We start from the raw sequence: 16,061 nt of genomic DNA, 5'->3' as shown, positions 1-16,061 counted from the left end.
TGTTCCCTCCCATGACTTTGGAGATGTGAATTGTGTGTCCCCTTCAGCCTGCCTGGAGGGATCTGGCCTTTCACCATCCCTTGTGGAGGTGGCTCTGACCCTCCCAGATCCCTTTGCTCGCCCAGGTCTCCCCCCACTGATGCAGAAGCCACATCCAACCCCAGTAAATTCAGTTTTCCATGATTTGCAGGCACGAATGCACAGTGACCTTCCAGTGCAGGCTCCTGGGGCTTTGCTGGGCTTGGTCTTTGCCCAGCCCCTCCTGCTGTGCTCTCAGCAGCTGTCTGGAGGGGAAATTCTCAATAATGTTTTCCAGTACCAGCTAGCAGATATGTACATGTAAAAAGTCACTTTTGGAGGTGTACTTCTCTTCTGGTCAGTAGAATTTTAGAGGGATTAGAGGCCTCTGGAAGGCTTTGAAACAAAGGGCACCTAAAAGAGATTTTAGTTTTGTTTTTTTTTGCACGATAAAGTCGGTTCAGAATTCATGACTGTTGTTGGTTTGTTTTGGACAGTAGGCTGCAAACCAAAAACCTGCTGTGATTTTGGGATGAGCATTTCTGGTACAGGCTTGGGGTTGGCTACCCCTGCCCAGCAGCCCTCAGGGGCAGGTGGGACCTGCTCCTCTCTTGACTTCCTGAAGACCTTTCCCAACCCGATTCCCACCCCCTGCCTGGCTTCTGGCACCATCCCTGCAGGCTGTGATGAAGCTTTATTAGTTTCATTAGCCTTTCATTACAAATAATCAGAGCCATGCTAACAAATCCCCTCATTATTGCTGTATAAATCTTGCATCCCAGCTCCTTGTTTCCTATTAGTGAGCAGCTGAATGTTCTGCCAGTGCAGGAGGCAAATAAATCCCTGCTGGGTGAAGGCTCCTGGTTATTCCCAGGCAGTCCTGAAACTCTTCCCAAGTTCCTCGTGCTCTTTACTCATGCTTCTCTTCCAGGAATGAAATGGTTGAGTTTGAAATAACTGAGCAGCTTCTCCCCTGTGTGAGCAGCACCCTGAAGGGCACCAGGGGCTGGGCCAGGCTGTGCTGGGGGCAGTGGTGGCCCAGAAACCCCAGCCTGTGAGCAGAGCTTCAGTTCTCTCTCCAATGTGGCTTTGTGTGCCCCGTGAAGAGCATCCAGCTCCTCTAACAGAGGCACCTCAGGCAGATTGTTCACGTTCTCCACCCACACAGTGCTGTAATTAAAGAAATTGCAGGGTGACAGGATGGCTTCTAACCTCCTAAAATAATTTGCCTTTCCATACAATGGCAATTTAAAAGCACTTTAGAGCTGTGATCACTTGGAGCAAAAGCAGGGAGCAGGGATGGGACTTGTGACACCAAGGCAAGCTGGGCTTCAGTTAACAGCACTCAGTAACTCCTTCTGTGATTTCTTAATTTTTATTTTTTAAATACTAATGTGTTTTCAACAACATTTTCCATATACTGATCTGTGTGATGCATAAGCTGCATATGGTGTTAATTACTGTGAAATTAATCACATTTTGTACTGTGCTTGTACAACCTTGTCCTCTAATCAGCATTCCTGCAGATTTCTTCTGATGTTGAATCATTCATAGCAGGCTTTTAAAAAATATTTATGATTCTAGAGATGCTTCTCTGCTAATTTATTGCTTTGAATTGATTGCTGGATGTGAAGGTGGGTTTAACCCTACACTTGTGCTCCAATCCTGGTTGACCTGAGCAGCACCAAGCTATCACAGAATTCAGATTATCAGGGGGAAAGGAGACCTCAGGGTCATCCAGCCCTGCCTCTCTTGGCAAAGACCAGGGGTGTGGGAGTTAGGCGGTTCTTTTTAGTGTTTATGAATTTAAATTTCTGCACTGTCACCACAGCTGCTTGTAGCTCTTTCCTGCGTTCCATCCTCCTCACTGTGGTGCAGAAATCATTTCATGTGCACTCGTTGCTCTGTGTGCCTGACCTGGCCTCCCTTCCCTGGTGTTCTGTGACATAGGCAGGAAAACACAGAGAGCTGTAAGGTTGTTACTTTTCATGATGGAAATTAATAGTTCTCTTTATTTCTAGTTGCAATGTTTGTTTTTATTTATAGTCATGTATTGCTTGTCCTTTCCCACGCTAATTATTTTTTTCTAGTAGTATAAGTATTTATATTCTAATATTTAATAATTATTAATATTTTAAAGAATTAATATTTTAATTAATTTTCCTTTTTCAGTAGCATTTAGGAGTATTTAGGAATTTGGTGGGCAGGCCAACAAATCCCCTGAGTTCTCTTGCTCTGGGTTTGATTCTGTTGCTTTCTGCCTTCTTGAGCAGAGGAGGTGAGGGGAGAAAGGGGAGCTCTGATGTGCAGCGTGCTCAGTGTTGGAGGGTTTTAGGTAAATCTGCTGTGCTGGGGGCACCAGGCAGCTCCCAGAGCTGGAACCCTCCTGGCTTTTCTCCCCCCCAAAGTCCCAGCCCCTCTCTGTCCAGGCTGCTCCTGCCTTTGTGCTGTGATGGGCTCAGTCTCCAACCTGTGCTGCTCACAGAAACTCATTTACAATTCCATATACCCTTCTACTTACACCCAGTAAATTCAGGATTTATGGCTTAATTTTCTGCAGGGTGCAGGAAGAGAAGGTAAAATACTTTTGAGAAAAGAAATGAAGATAGAATAGGGAGATTTCAGCCTGAAGAGAGTTCTCTTTTCACTTGCACTTCCTAAAATGTGTAATTTATCAGTGATTCCATCACTCCTTATTGCTCCTTCTGAAAACTTGTATTAAAAAAAAATAAAAATTAAGTGACTGAGTGTTCAAACTGGTCACTGCCCAGTTATACCACCCAGCCACTTGATCTAGTGAATAGATATGGTGGCTGGGAAATGGCAATTATTTTAATTTCCAGGTAAGAAAAAGTTGGTCTATGAAGAGAAAACAGTTTTTTGATGGGTGTTGGTGCTCCATAAAAATAAGGAATTGTGGCAACTTGTTTTTAAAAACCCAGCCATGTGGTACCTGCTCTCCAAGCCTGCTGGACACTGATTTACAGCATGGGGCTGAGTCTGGAGTCTGGGAATTGCAGAGCAGGATCCTGAGGGGACAAACACCTGGAATTCTCCAAAGTGGGACTGAAGCACCTGCAGCTGGGAAGGATTCCTTATTCCCTCTGCATTTTGGACCTAAAAGAGCAACACTGGCCTAGAAATGTTCACCTACTGCTTAAAGCTGTGAAAAACCAGCAATGATTTGTTTGGGTTTTATTTTAAAACTGGCAAAGCAGACTAGAAGTGCTCCAAGACCCAAATGGTTCTGGGTTACATCAAACCCTGCCTCGTAGTGCATCAGAAATTGCTCATTTTATTGCTTCTCTCTGAACCTGTTCTAGTTCCAGCTTCGTTTAGTTGTGATTCCTGTGACAGGTCACCAGCAGCAATGTGCTCTCAAGTGGAGAGAGACAGAAAGTATTTGAAGGGCCAAATTTTATACAAATAAAGCAGTCAAGAGGAAAGGAAACAGCTGAGAGATGAAAATGAAATGAAATATAAATGAAATATATATATTTATAAATATGTATGCTATATAATATATATATATAAATAAAAATGAATTTAACAGATTTATGCTTAGGTTGACTTGGAGAACAATATTTTACCTGAGCACATGGCAGGATTTTATGATGAAATAACCTTCCCTTGCTGTTTCTTTCTGACTGCACAGGACAGAGTGTTAGAGGTTTCAGAGAGCAGAGTTCCTCAGCTTAAAGCTCCTTTCCCCTCCAGGTGTCCTTCCTCTCGTGCTGGGATGTCTGGGACAGGCTCCTGGGTGAAATATTTCCTTTAGCAAAAGTACTTCAAGTGAAAATAGGAAATTAGTAATGGCTGAAATATTAGTTCAGTTTTTTTATCACTCACAGCCCAAATTCTGCAGAACCTGTTTTGCCCTTTTGATCACAACTGAAGTATCTATGTGCCTGGTTCAGGCCAGAACACAGATGTTTCTTTGAGTGCCAGTTGTTTGTTCTGCTCTTTGGTTTTGGCTCTCTCTAGGTTTTGCCCATAATATCATAAGCTTTTAAAACAGATAAATACTTTTCATAATTTCTGCACATTTATTCTGTAAAAAGATGGGAAGATTTAAGGTTGCTTGAGACTCTGGATGATTCCCATTAAGAAAAAAATGAAATGTCTGCTTGGAATTAATGCTGGCTTTATGACATGGAAAAGGATGAGCCATATTCCCATTTCATCAGACATTTCAGATCAAAGTATTTGTACTATATATATTTTTTTTAGAAAGTAGATACCATTACACTTTATTATTGTTTTAATTTCCATTTACTTTGTCTTCTGCTTAATATCAATTGAGTCTTGAGCCTCTCTTCCCTGCTTCTGTCATCTGTGTTTTATGGCAGAAATGGAATGCAGCTCTTTTAATCAAAGTGGACCAGGTTATTGTGCTGGGGACCTCTTAATAAACTTGCAATTTTAGGGATGATCAAGTAGCATAATAGAAATATTCATGTATCCATGAAGCCTAAAGCAATTATTTCAGGCTTTAATGTAGAGTTACTAAATCTCCAGGAGCAGTCAGGTTATGCCCAGAGCCAGTAGTGATGGATTTTGTGGTGGCTTCTTTATGGCACGGGGTGGTTCTCAGCTCGTGTTTCCCAGGAAGATATTTCAAATGTTTCCAAAAGCCAGAGAGCTTCATCAGATACTGAGAGTGAAGGTGAAATGAGTCAACTCCTCTGGAACAATGTCAGTTCAATTTATTTTCATTAAAAAAAAAACACTACAGAGATTTATAATCCCAAAGTATCTGTAATTTATAATGCTTGCATTTGAAACTTTAATTATGTCCTTGTTGAACCAAACACTGTGTTATTAATGATCAGACAGCAAAGGCTAATGTTTCATTACTAAAATTAGCTTTGGGTTTGCCCTGTGTCTGTCTCAGTCCTGGGCTGGGGACATGAGGGACTCGAGGCACAGGATGCACAAATGGGGCTGAACTCAGAGTGCTGGAGCTGGTAAATAATACCCCTTCCTCTATCTATGCAGCAGCTGTAAGTCTGAACAAGCTGAGTGAGCCAAGTTCGACTTTACAAATATTTTATGAACACTTATTTGATGTTCCACACCAATTTTCCTATTGGCCCAGGGACCCACTGCATTTCCCCCAGGATTCTGGGAAGGGTGGCAGTGACCCCGTGTCTTTTTTCACACCTTTCATCACTCATTCCTTCTCTAAGGAAATGGCTTGTTGGAATATTTGTAGGGAGAGGTGAGACTTTAATTTCTGCACAGTAACTTTGTGGCTCTGTTTCTCCATGGTGTGTGCTGTGTGAACTAAAAAAATCTTCCCCAGCCTCTTCTCTTTGCTTTGAAAATGAAAAGGAAGATGTCTCCCTGACATGAATTTTATTTCATAATTACAGATGGAGAATTGGCACTCAAATATTGCCTCACAGCCATACATAAGTTTATACATAAATATTACTGAATGCCAGAAGGAAATATTGGGCTCTTATCAGTAACAAAAATGAAAACATGCTGCATTTATAAACCACCTTGCTAATAATCAGTTTGGCTCTTTATTACTTCAGATGTGCATGATTTTTACCTAGATCTGTAGATGTGATATCATTTGAGTGTTAAATACTGCATACAGAACATGTGCTCTGGTTTGGAAAGTGCATTTTAAATTTATAAATGAACCTGCAGTAGATATTTCAATTATTTCTGCCCCTAAATCTTTATTGTGCCATGGATTATTTTCAGGCCTGTTCAGTGGCCTTTTCCTGAGCTGAAGCTCTGCAGGAGCACAGGCAGTCTGCCATCAGTTTAAGTCCCCTATCTGCAGCAAAGGCTGCTGTGCTCTGTGGCTCTTTCCAACTCTTGATTCTTTCTCTCTGTGCTCTCCATTTCTGTTTGTTCCACTTCCTCTGAGCTTCACCTCACTGCCCTTGAGCTCCTGTCGTTCCTCAGAGCAGTTTTTTCCCTGTTGGAGTTCTAAGGGGTTCTCTTGCTGTGTTCTGCTCTCCCTCCTGACCTCTGCTGCTGGAGTTGATGTTTCCCTTTGCTGCTCACAGAGGGGTCGCTGCCCCCATCTCCCTGCCTGGCCTCTCACTCCATTCTCTCCCTGCTGCTGAGCACAAAAAATAGTGGAGTGGAAAGGCAGATGGGCAAGGGAAGTGATCAATGACAATCTGATAGCCTCCCTCCCAAGCTGGAACTGCCAGACCTTGATTTTCACTCCAGTGTGCCAGCCAAAAACCAAAATCTGTGGGAAGATTTAGAAAAGGATGAAGCAAAGAGAGCAAAGACAGTCACCACCACAGGGAGCTTCCACCACTGTGGAACATTGGAACATTAGGTCTGGGAAGGTGCAGTTCTAAAGCTTTCCTTGGAAAAATATCTTCCTTTATCCTGCCAAGAGCTGTGTGCCCTCAGAGTGGGCACCATGCCCACAGCTGCCTGAATTCCTGTCCCTGCCTGCAGGACTGAGCTCACTGAGGGGCTGCTGAATGGAGTGGACATTTATGCACCTGATGGAGGAGCTCAGGGTCACAGAAACAGGGCTTCCTTGTGCTGCTGAAGTGGGTTTGCCATGGCAGCAAATTGGCATTGAAAGGGCTTGAAATAATGCTCAGAGCAAGCAGTGATGGAGGGAGGTGTTTGGTTAGGGAGCAGCATGGCACCTGGGGTGAGGGCCTTGGAAAATCTCCTCTCCTGCCAGTCCCCAGTGGATCCATGATGCTGCTGTATAAAAGGTTATACATATATACATAAAATGTGGTTTTATTTTTTTTTAATATATATATATATATATATATATATGCATATATATATATGCATATATATACACACATATATATACACATATGTATATATATACACAAAATAAATATATAATTTTATTATATAATTTAGATTATAATATATAATTTTATTATATACTTTATATTATAATATATAATATATTATTATATGTGATACATATTATAAATTCCAATATACAATATAATATATAGTCTATATCTATATTATATGTATTTATCATATAAAATAAGTATATTAATTATATATAATTTCTACATAGCTTATTATATATAATAAATACAAAATATATTATAACTTATATTTATTGTATATGATAAATATAAATTAGATTATAATTTTATTTATACATTTGAAATTTAATAAATAAATGTATTTTATAAAATTAAAGACCAACCAACCAAGAAAAAGCCCAAACCACAAAGCTCAGACTTTCTTGCCTTCTAAGCAGAGCAACGAGAGGGTACAGAAAGTAAGAAAAAAGGATTTGCACCGAAAAATAAACAAAAAACAAGGGGAAAAACCCCAAATCATAGTGAAGCTGTTATACAAACATAGAATATTTGTTAATTTGTAGCTGCTAGGATGGTGCAGGACATCCATACTCAATCCTGACCCCCAGAAATTAATTTAGAATGAAAATTTCAATCCACAACTCTTCCATCAAGCCCTAACAAGTGTGCTGAGCTGGTCTATCCCAGCATGTTTTCTTTTTATGAGCTGAAAACAGAAGTGCTTATTGCAGGGATTTCTTTCTCCTCACGTGGTGGCAGTTGCTGTGGGGGGTGGTTACTTGAGGAGAAATCCAAAGAAAACTGCACATTTATTGCTCTAAATCATCAGGCTGGAATAGCTCTTGGCTTTTATTTTCCCAGAAGGTTTTAGGGTAATTCCTTTGCTAGTTGTTGTAGTTTTCTTTTTTTTTCTCCTGACACAGTTTTTCTTTTCTACAGACACATGCGTAATATTTAGAAATAGTAAGAGAAAAGAAAATTCAGCAATAGTTGAATTGGAGAAGGGCACATTTTTATATATTTTTGTGAGACTGCTTCTTTATTTGGGTAGCAAAGCCTAAAGTCATTCTTTTGAGGTGCCTGCTACTTTGGGATGTCCATTTAAATATTAAAGTACCTGACTCTCGAGGCAAGCTCTGCACACAGCAAAAGGTGGCTCTTGAAATGTGTTTCAAATTGGATATCTGCAGCCAGGAATCATTCCTGAGAAGGGCTGAATCTCCTGTGCTGGGGGAATTCCTGCTGTCCTCCTTTCATGTCAGCCTGCTCCTGCTGCTGCCAGGGAGCCCACACTGCAAAGAAACAACCCCAAATGTTGGAAATTAAAGTCGTTTTCCCATTCTTCCTCCCACATTCTTTTCCTTGCTTTATCCTGGTAAAAAATGGAGGGAATGGGAGCCCCCAAAGGGATGGAATAATGATCTCCATGGGATGTCTGTGAGTTTGGGGCCACTGCTGTTCCACAAATGCCTCTGTGGGCCCCCATCAATCTCTGTGCCAGCAGAAACTGAAGCACTGCAGTGGCTGTTCCTTGGTGCTGCCTCAATTTGCAGAGGAGGAGCACAGAGAATATGATGAAATAATGTGGTTTTTAAGCAAATGTTTATTCATGAAGCTCCCATCCCTCTGCTGGCCCTGCCTGGGCTCTCAGCAGGCTGTGGGATGCACACCCCAGGCTGGAGCAGCATCTGCCACACAAAAATGAAAACACAGCTCAGCTGGAGAACTAAAAAAAAAAAAGAGAATTTAATGATTCTTTCACCAGTTCTGATGTGACAGGGAGTAAACTTGCTAACTGATGGCAGGAAGCTGTGTCTGATCGATGCTCCAGGAGGGGTTTTTGCTTAGGAAGTGATTCAGGAACAATGTTTTCTGAAAAAGAAGTGAACTGGTTTCAGTTCTTGGGGATGGAAGAAATTCAGTTCTCATTGTACTGCATGGAAGAGCTCTTGGAAAATATGGAGTTTTCACTTCTCTTTCACTACTGACGTGCTGCCTGGCATAATTCTGTTTAGAATTAATTTGGATAGTCTGAAGTAATGATTTTTGTGACTCAGGAAAACTGTTCTTGGGGAAAATGGAGGTGATTAAGGCAATGGTACAAAGTGAAAGGTATATCCAGTGTTTTATCAGTGGGTGTTTTGGTGTTTCTTCTACCTAAACATAAGGTGTTTGCATTTTTTTTTGAACTGAGCTATGCTATTTGGGTTGTTTTCCTACAGTTTTGCTCATTAGAAGCATTTGTTTAGCTTTCCCATGGTATTTATGCATTCTGAAAGGCTTCAAATATTCTACTGATGTCTCTTTAAAAAACAGCAACAGGGACAGGGAAACCCAACTGAAAATGCCACCCCAGGTTTTATCTCTACCCAACAACAACAAAATGATCTCTTTAACAGTTCTGGATTTGAGCAGAGATACTAATGGTTGCATGATGAGCCAGTCCATTGTGGGAATATTCAGTCTCCTGTAACAATATAAATTTAGGATTTTCAGTGGAACAGAAAATCATCTCAGGTTAATAAGTGCCCCTGCTTCTTAAATATCAGGGCAAAGATGAAGATTTTATGCATAAAAGTGGGGGGTATTTCAAATCCATGGAGTGAGAAATAGTGGCCATTTCTGCCAGCTCCCCTCCCCGTTTGCCCAACCACTGAGCTGCAAACACCTGAACTCATTTCAATCCTGAGCACAATGCAACAGCAGACTAAAACCCTGTGTCCCTCTCAGCTCACAATTAAAGGTTAAATGGGAGATGGAATATCAGAGACCTGTTTCAAAAAGTGTTCTTGGGTTCTTCACTTCAATAGCAAATGCTTTTTAGGATCAGTCTCAGGGTTTTGCTCACCAAAAGCACAGAGCCACACTGAAATCCAGCTGGAATTTGTACTTCAAACTAAGTTTCAGAAACATGGATCATCTGTGTTTTAATTGGTATTAAAAGTTGTGGCATTACTTTGGCACCTTGATTATTTTCAAGGAGTGGAGGGGAAAACCAGCTTTGTGTGCTGAGCACTTGCCTGGTTCCCATCTCTGTTCTTTCATCTCTCAGACCAGGGAAGAGTGGTTTTTTTTGTTTAGTTTTTTTTTTTTTTTTTTGTTTTGTTTTGTTTTTGTTTTTAGTTTTGGGTCTTTTTTGTGTTTCCTTTTTTTTTTTTTGTGGTTTTTTTTTCCTTTAGACTTTTCATCTGGGAATTTATTTGCTTTTTGAACCCTTTCAGGCTTAAAATATTCACGACATAACTGGCAGCAGTGGTGAGAACAAAAAAAAAATGTTTTTTAATCTCCCTTAACCTTCTGCATCCTGTTACCTGCTGTAACAGTAAGATTCTACATTTGTTCTTGCTAATTCTTTGTATTTATTTTACAACTCCGAGGAGCTAACAGGAATTTTGGCATCCCCAGCTCGTGGCTGTGAGCTGTGTGCTCAGACCTCTCCCTGTGAGAGAGCTGCAGGTTCTAGATCTGCTCAGTGTGATGGAGAGGAGGGTCCTGGAGAGGCTGGGTGGTCACACCGAATTCCAGCACAATGAAGCAGATCATGCATCCCCTTTTGAGCTGACTTGGAAGGGCAAACGGAATGACACTGTTTGTTTATGACCTTTTAATCTTGTCTGCAGCAAATTAAATCGTGCCTACTGAAAATGAATTTGTGAGGGTGATGAAGTGTCTTATGGCAAGGAAATCCATTAGGAAGTCTTGAGTGGGGCTTGATAAACTTCTCTTTGGGACTTCAGGAGCATGTGGAATTATTTCTGGTGGAGTTATTTGTGTTGGTGTGTGGGGAGGGGAGGAGGATGAGCCCCAGGCACAATTCCTTGTGAATAAATACTGAATCCTGTGATACAGTCAACTCAGGTACAGCTTGTGTGGCAAACTTTGCTGGAAAACCCAAAAGGCATCTTCAGTTCATGCCCCAATCTCAATTAGATGAAAAGCAATGTTTTGCAAAGCAGGTTATGAGATCAGATGTTTGGTTTTATTTAAAATAAGGCTCTCACCTCCCTGTGGGAGCCCCCAGCCCTGGCAGTGTCCCAGGCCAGCCTGGGGGCACTTTGAGCAGCCAGCAAGGTCCCCCAGGGCAGGGGGTGGGATGAGATGATTTTTAAGGTCTCTTCCAGCTAAGCCATTTCATGATACTCTGATTTTTGGGCATTGTGTAGGAATACTGGTGCTCATGGAAATCTCTCCTCTCTCAGTTCATTGCTATTATCACAATGATAATTTTAGATAAAATCTGTCATGCAGTCCTTTCAGCAAAATTTCAAATTCTATCACTAAGTCATCACTGTCATGAGGAAACCCTTCTAAAACTTCATTACTTGGTTGAAAATGCCTTTTAAATTTTCACCTCAGATCAGTTCACGTTCTGTCACAACCACTGAAACTCATTGCAAACATTGTTCTAAAGCTCCTTTCAAAAGTGCAGAGGAAACAATAAACAAGAAAGAGCAGAAAGTGCCTTGGCAAGGACAGAAGCATCAGTTTAGACACAGGAGGGGGGAAAATAAAAGAGTAAATAATATGGATTAGTAGGATTAAAAGATTAAAGTAAGAAAGAAATGGGCAATGTTCCTTTCCAAGCTGCCACCTTGAGTTTCATTTCCAGTCCCAGCTGCTCTGGCAATGGTTCAGAAAAGGATGAGAGATTCTCTGCAGCCTCCAAACTGTAGGCAAGGTGCATGATTTCCCCTGGAAGATTGCTTTTATTATCAGAGGGCAGTACTGCCATGGAAGGCAGTCTGGGCTGCTCCCTGGATGAGCAAACGTGAAACAGCTGTGGCACAAACTCAAGGGTGAAGTGCCCATGGGCTGATTGCAGCTTTGCATTTCCTGCAGGTTTGTGCACCCAAAAGGGAATTTAGAGTGAAAATGGCTTTCAAAAGGAGGGGATGGGGAGCTCCTTGCATTTCAAAATTAAATATTGAAATAGCTGAATAGTAAAGTTACCTTAAAATTACAATTTTAAGTGAGACAGAGTCATCTAAAGTATAATTGCTACCTTTAGTACTGATTTTCACACAGTCACATCACACAAATCTAACTTGGAGAAAGAGAGACTAAAGATAAAGAACCTTAAGAAATAAAAAGAGTGCTAAACCATTTCAAGCAAGAATTTAAATTCTGAATCACTCAGAACCTGGTTTAGCTAGAACAATTAAACTTTTCATTGGCCTCACTGCAATTCAGATGTTTGCCATCTGTAAACCTGCATACAACACAAACCTAGATATAAAAATTTAAAAATGAACTGAAATATCAGAAGTTTCCTGGGTTTTGCTTATTTTATTCTCTCTTTTAATAACATTAGAAATGAAGCAGCAAGTGGCAATTGTGTTGATCTGTCTTCTGAGCTGAGCAGAGTTGACACCTTTCTGTAAAGAACATTTCCTGTGAGTACAGCACAGTGTGAATCAAATGAACATTATACAGTCAAGGATTCTTCTTGAAGTTTCATTAATTAGGATAAACCCAACTTTTTCTGCATAATACAGTGGGTGTTGTCTTGAAGGACAGAGAAGTGAAGTTTTTGAAAAGAACATGGGAACCATACCAACTTTAGTCACTTTTTATCACATTTTTTAGGTTAGGAGTAGATAAATGTTGTTGCAGCTGGGAGTGATGGGTGTGAGCACAGCTGGGCAGCTGCCCTGGCAGTGCCAAAAGGGGACTTCAGAGCAAGGTGAGCTGCAGCATTTCTGCTCACTGATTGCATCTTTTCCCTGCATTTCACAAAATAGCCCCTTGAGTAACTTGTACTGAGGTGGCTCTGAATGTTAGAGCTGAATGCACTGCTCCTGCCTCAGAAGCTTTAGTATTCAGTGGGTGCATGTCAGCTTTGAAGGGCCCTGTCAGCTCTGAAATACACGACTCAATACAGTGTTCAAAGGGAAAAAAACACCCACAGCCTCATTGTGCAGGCTTGTTAGTGCCTGGAATTAATATTGATAATTAGCTTTCACTATTGAGCAAGGCATGTGCTGCACCAGGGAAAGGAATCTCTGTGAAATACCCCTGAGGTTATTCTGAACTGAGCATTAAACTTGTCCTTTCTCAGCAGGGGGAGGCTCAGGGAAGTTTTTCTGTTTTTCTTAGGGAAGTCTCTCTGCACCCCATAACTTGAGCCCTCTTTGAATGGGACACTTGTTAAGGACCTAAAGCACTCTGGACACCAGAACAGGGAGAAATGCTGAAATAACCAAACAGCTAATAAAAATATTCTTTAATAACATCACTGTGCCACAAAAGTACCAGGTGCACAGCAAAAGTCTCACCTGGCCTTGAGACAAGAGCTGGTTTCTTTTACCTCAACAAAACTATCCCAATATTGCATTTGTGTGCTGGATTTTTGCAGATGAGTGTTGGCTTTGCTGCTGATTGTCATTTCTTGAGAGAAGAGGGCAATGGCCTGCTGCTCTGGGTGCTGGGTGGTTCTTCATGAAACCCTGCCAAGGGAACTGCAGCTCTGAGTGGTGCATGCAAGGAGCAGCAGAACTTCTGCTCCTTCCCTGCTTGGAAAGCCAGCAGAGCTGATTGCCCTGAGCAGCTGGTCTCTTAAAGCAGCAGAGAACCCCTGAACCACAGGCTGTGGTGAAGGATTTCTTGCATTGCTCTTTAATGCCAAAGGCAACTGTGTAATTGGGTATTTAAGCATGTTTCATTGCTGTGAAATTGGTAATTTCTTCCTTCTACGTGATCTTGTGTTCATCTTTTCATGAATTGCATCATTTTAATGCATGCAGGAGTTTGCACAGTGCAAAGTGGGCTTCTCTTGGCTCCAGCAGTTGTAGCAATATTTAAATTACATGTAAGGTACCATATTCCAGCTGCTGATATGATCACTTATGACTAACCAATTACCATTTGTTAGCACAGAACTGACCTTTTTCTTGTAAGGAAAGGGCACATTTTACAGCTTCCTGAACATGTCTGATCTGCTTAGAAGGTTCTACAGAAAAGCAACATGTAGTGACATTTAGTTTTATTCTAGTTCACTGCCATTAACCTCCTCGTGCTGCCTTTCACTTGGTGGTGTGTGGGGCTTGATCAGGAGAGCCCAAACTCAGCGTTGGTGTTCCCTGCTGCATCTCAGAGCTGCAGAATTCCTGTCCTGAGTGCCACACTGGGCTCCTGCAGAATCTCAGCCTCATCAGCCCAGTGGTCACATTTCTCCATGGCTCTGGAGCATGGGTATTTGCAGTACCTGTGCTTTGCCATGAGCAGCCTTTGCTGATGCCCTGAATCCAGGCAGGCAGAGCAGTGGAGGTGCTCAGGTTCCTTGGAGGAAACCACTTTACCTGGCTGTGTTCTTTGGAATATTCTCATTTCACTGCTCCATTTCTGGGCTGCTCAGAGTGCTCTGCTCTGCACCCCTCAGATCAGTGCAGGAGCTGGAGCAGGGGAGGTTTTGCTGAGCACATATTCAACCATGAATTTCTATTTTTTTTTTTTCCTTCCCCCCCACCAGTGCTTAGTGGATTCAGGAATAAAATCCAAGGCATTTCACAGGTTTGGTACATGTGGGACAGCATGGCTCAAAGTGAGGCTTTCCTTTCAGTGAATGTAGTGTTTGGAGTCTGTCAGATTGACTGAGGGACAGGTACTGGGAGTGTGTGAGTAACCAAGGGCTCAGACCTTCCCTCCTCACCCCTCTGGTCAGCCTTCCTCCAGCCTGCTCATTAAACTGCTCAGTGATTTTCTCAGGGAGCAGGAAATGCTCCAGATGAAGAGAAAATCAAGTCAGAACCACCTGAGCAGCTGTCTAAAGCAGACTGGGGTCAGCCCAAGCCTGAGTTCTTGCTTTGGATTGGAATGCTTTCCATTGGTTTGTGTTATTCCAGTTTCCAGTATTTGACAATGTTGATGGAGTTTGGAATAAAAGCAGAGGGTAAGAATTCGGTCCAAATTTGGCAGGGAATCATTAATCAGCCCCTAATTATTAGCACTCACCAATGAATTGCTGGATGAGAACAGCACAGATTTCATTTCAGCCAGACAAAGAGCTTTCTGCTGAACAATTAATATGCAACGTGCAGTGCCATGCCCTGTGGTGGGCACGAGCTTGCATGCTGGAGCACTTTTTTTTTGTCCTTTCAATGCATCTGTTTTGAAGTATTTTAAACTTGTCTGCTCTTCAAAGCTAAAAAAAAAAATCTGAATATATATTTAGGCTCAGGCAATTAATTAAGCTCCCCTCTTGCTCTCTGATGTGGTACCAATCCTTTGGCCAAATTTTCTGTTTGATTTATTAATGAAGGATGTTATCCTTACCCTGTTTTGCTGGTTTGGGTTTATTTTTCAGCCATGTGGATAGCTCTCAATGTCCATAGCAGGTTTCTTTTGTACACATCTGAGACTTATTTAAATGAACACAGTTCAGGGCTGGCTTAGAGCATAAACTCATACCATGACTTCAAAAGAGCAGCACAGCAAATGAGGGGCATGAAACTAAGGCTCCTAAAGATGTAAAAGCTGAGAACCTGTATGGCAGCACCTCCAGTCTGTGTTTGCAAAGAAATGGAATTTAGCAGTGTGGAAGTGCTGCAAAAGCCACATTAAATGAGGAGGGCAGGCAAAGGTTTATGATGTTTATTTGTCATTTAAGTGGCTTGTGTCAGTAAGAGGATGATGAGCTTGATTTCTGAAGATTCATCTGGGAGCAGAAGTTCCTTATCTATACACACAGGAGGAAAGAGATGGATCTCTGTGGCAGAGCTCATTTGCTCCTTTTGATTAGGGGCAATGACAAGGTCCTTCCATGAATTTTGCATGAGAAATTTTGCTTTTTACAGTGCTTTGTTAAAAATGAGATTGCAGCAGAGATCACCTTGATAAGTAGCTAAAATAATTTTGCACAGCTTAGTGAGATCTGGCAGCTAATGTCTAGTTTAATATCTAATACATTAGACACATTACTTATTAAAAATTTCTGTGGCTAAATCTGAGAGGGAGTAGACAATTTTATGGTCAGATATTAATAACATCTATATATAGAAGAGTCCAGAGGAAGCAGGAAGGACATTTTCCTGCCTTGTCTTGCAGGAATTGTACAGCCTGCGTGCTGTGCCTTGCTCTTTTCAGGTCAAAAGGAGTTAAATGGAATTTCTGCCCAGCTGTATGCACAGCCTGCAAGGTTCATTTCTCCTGGAACAACTCTGTGAGCCTGAATTAGGCTTTACTCCAGTGAGTTATTTTTATGATATGGGAGATATAGGTCAAGAAGGATTAAGGAGCTGAACACAAACTGGTGGT

This window comes from Haemorhous mexicanus, chromosome 14 (genome assembly GCF_027477595.1).
Source record: "Haemorhous mexicanus isolate bHaeMex1 chromosome 14, bHaeMex1.pri, whole genome shotgun sequence".
Classification (NCBI taxonomy): Eukaryota; Metazoa; Chordata; class Aves; order Passeriformes; family Fringillidae; genus Haemorhous; species Haemorhous mexicanus.
The sequence above is the reverse complement of the archived record's forward strand: the minus strand, read 5'-3'. Positions refer to the sequence as shown.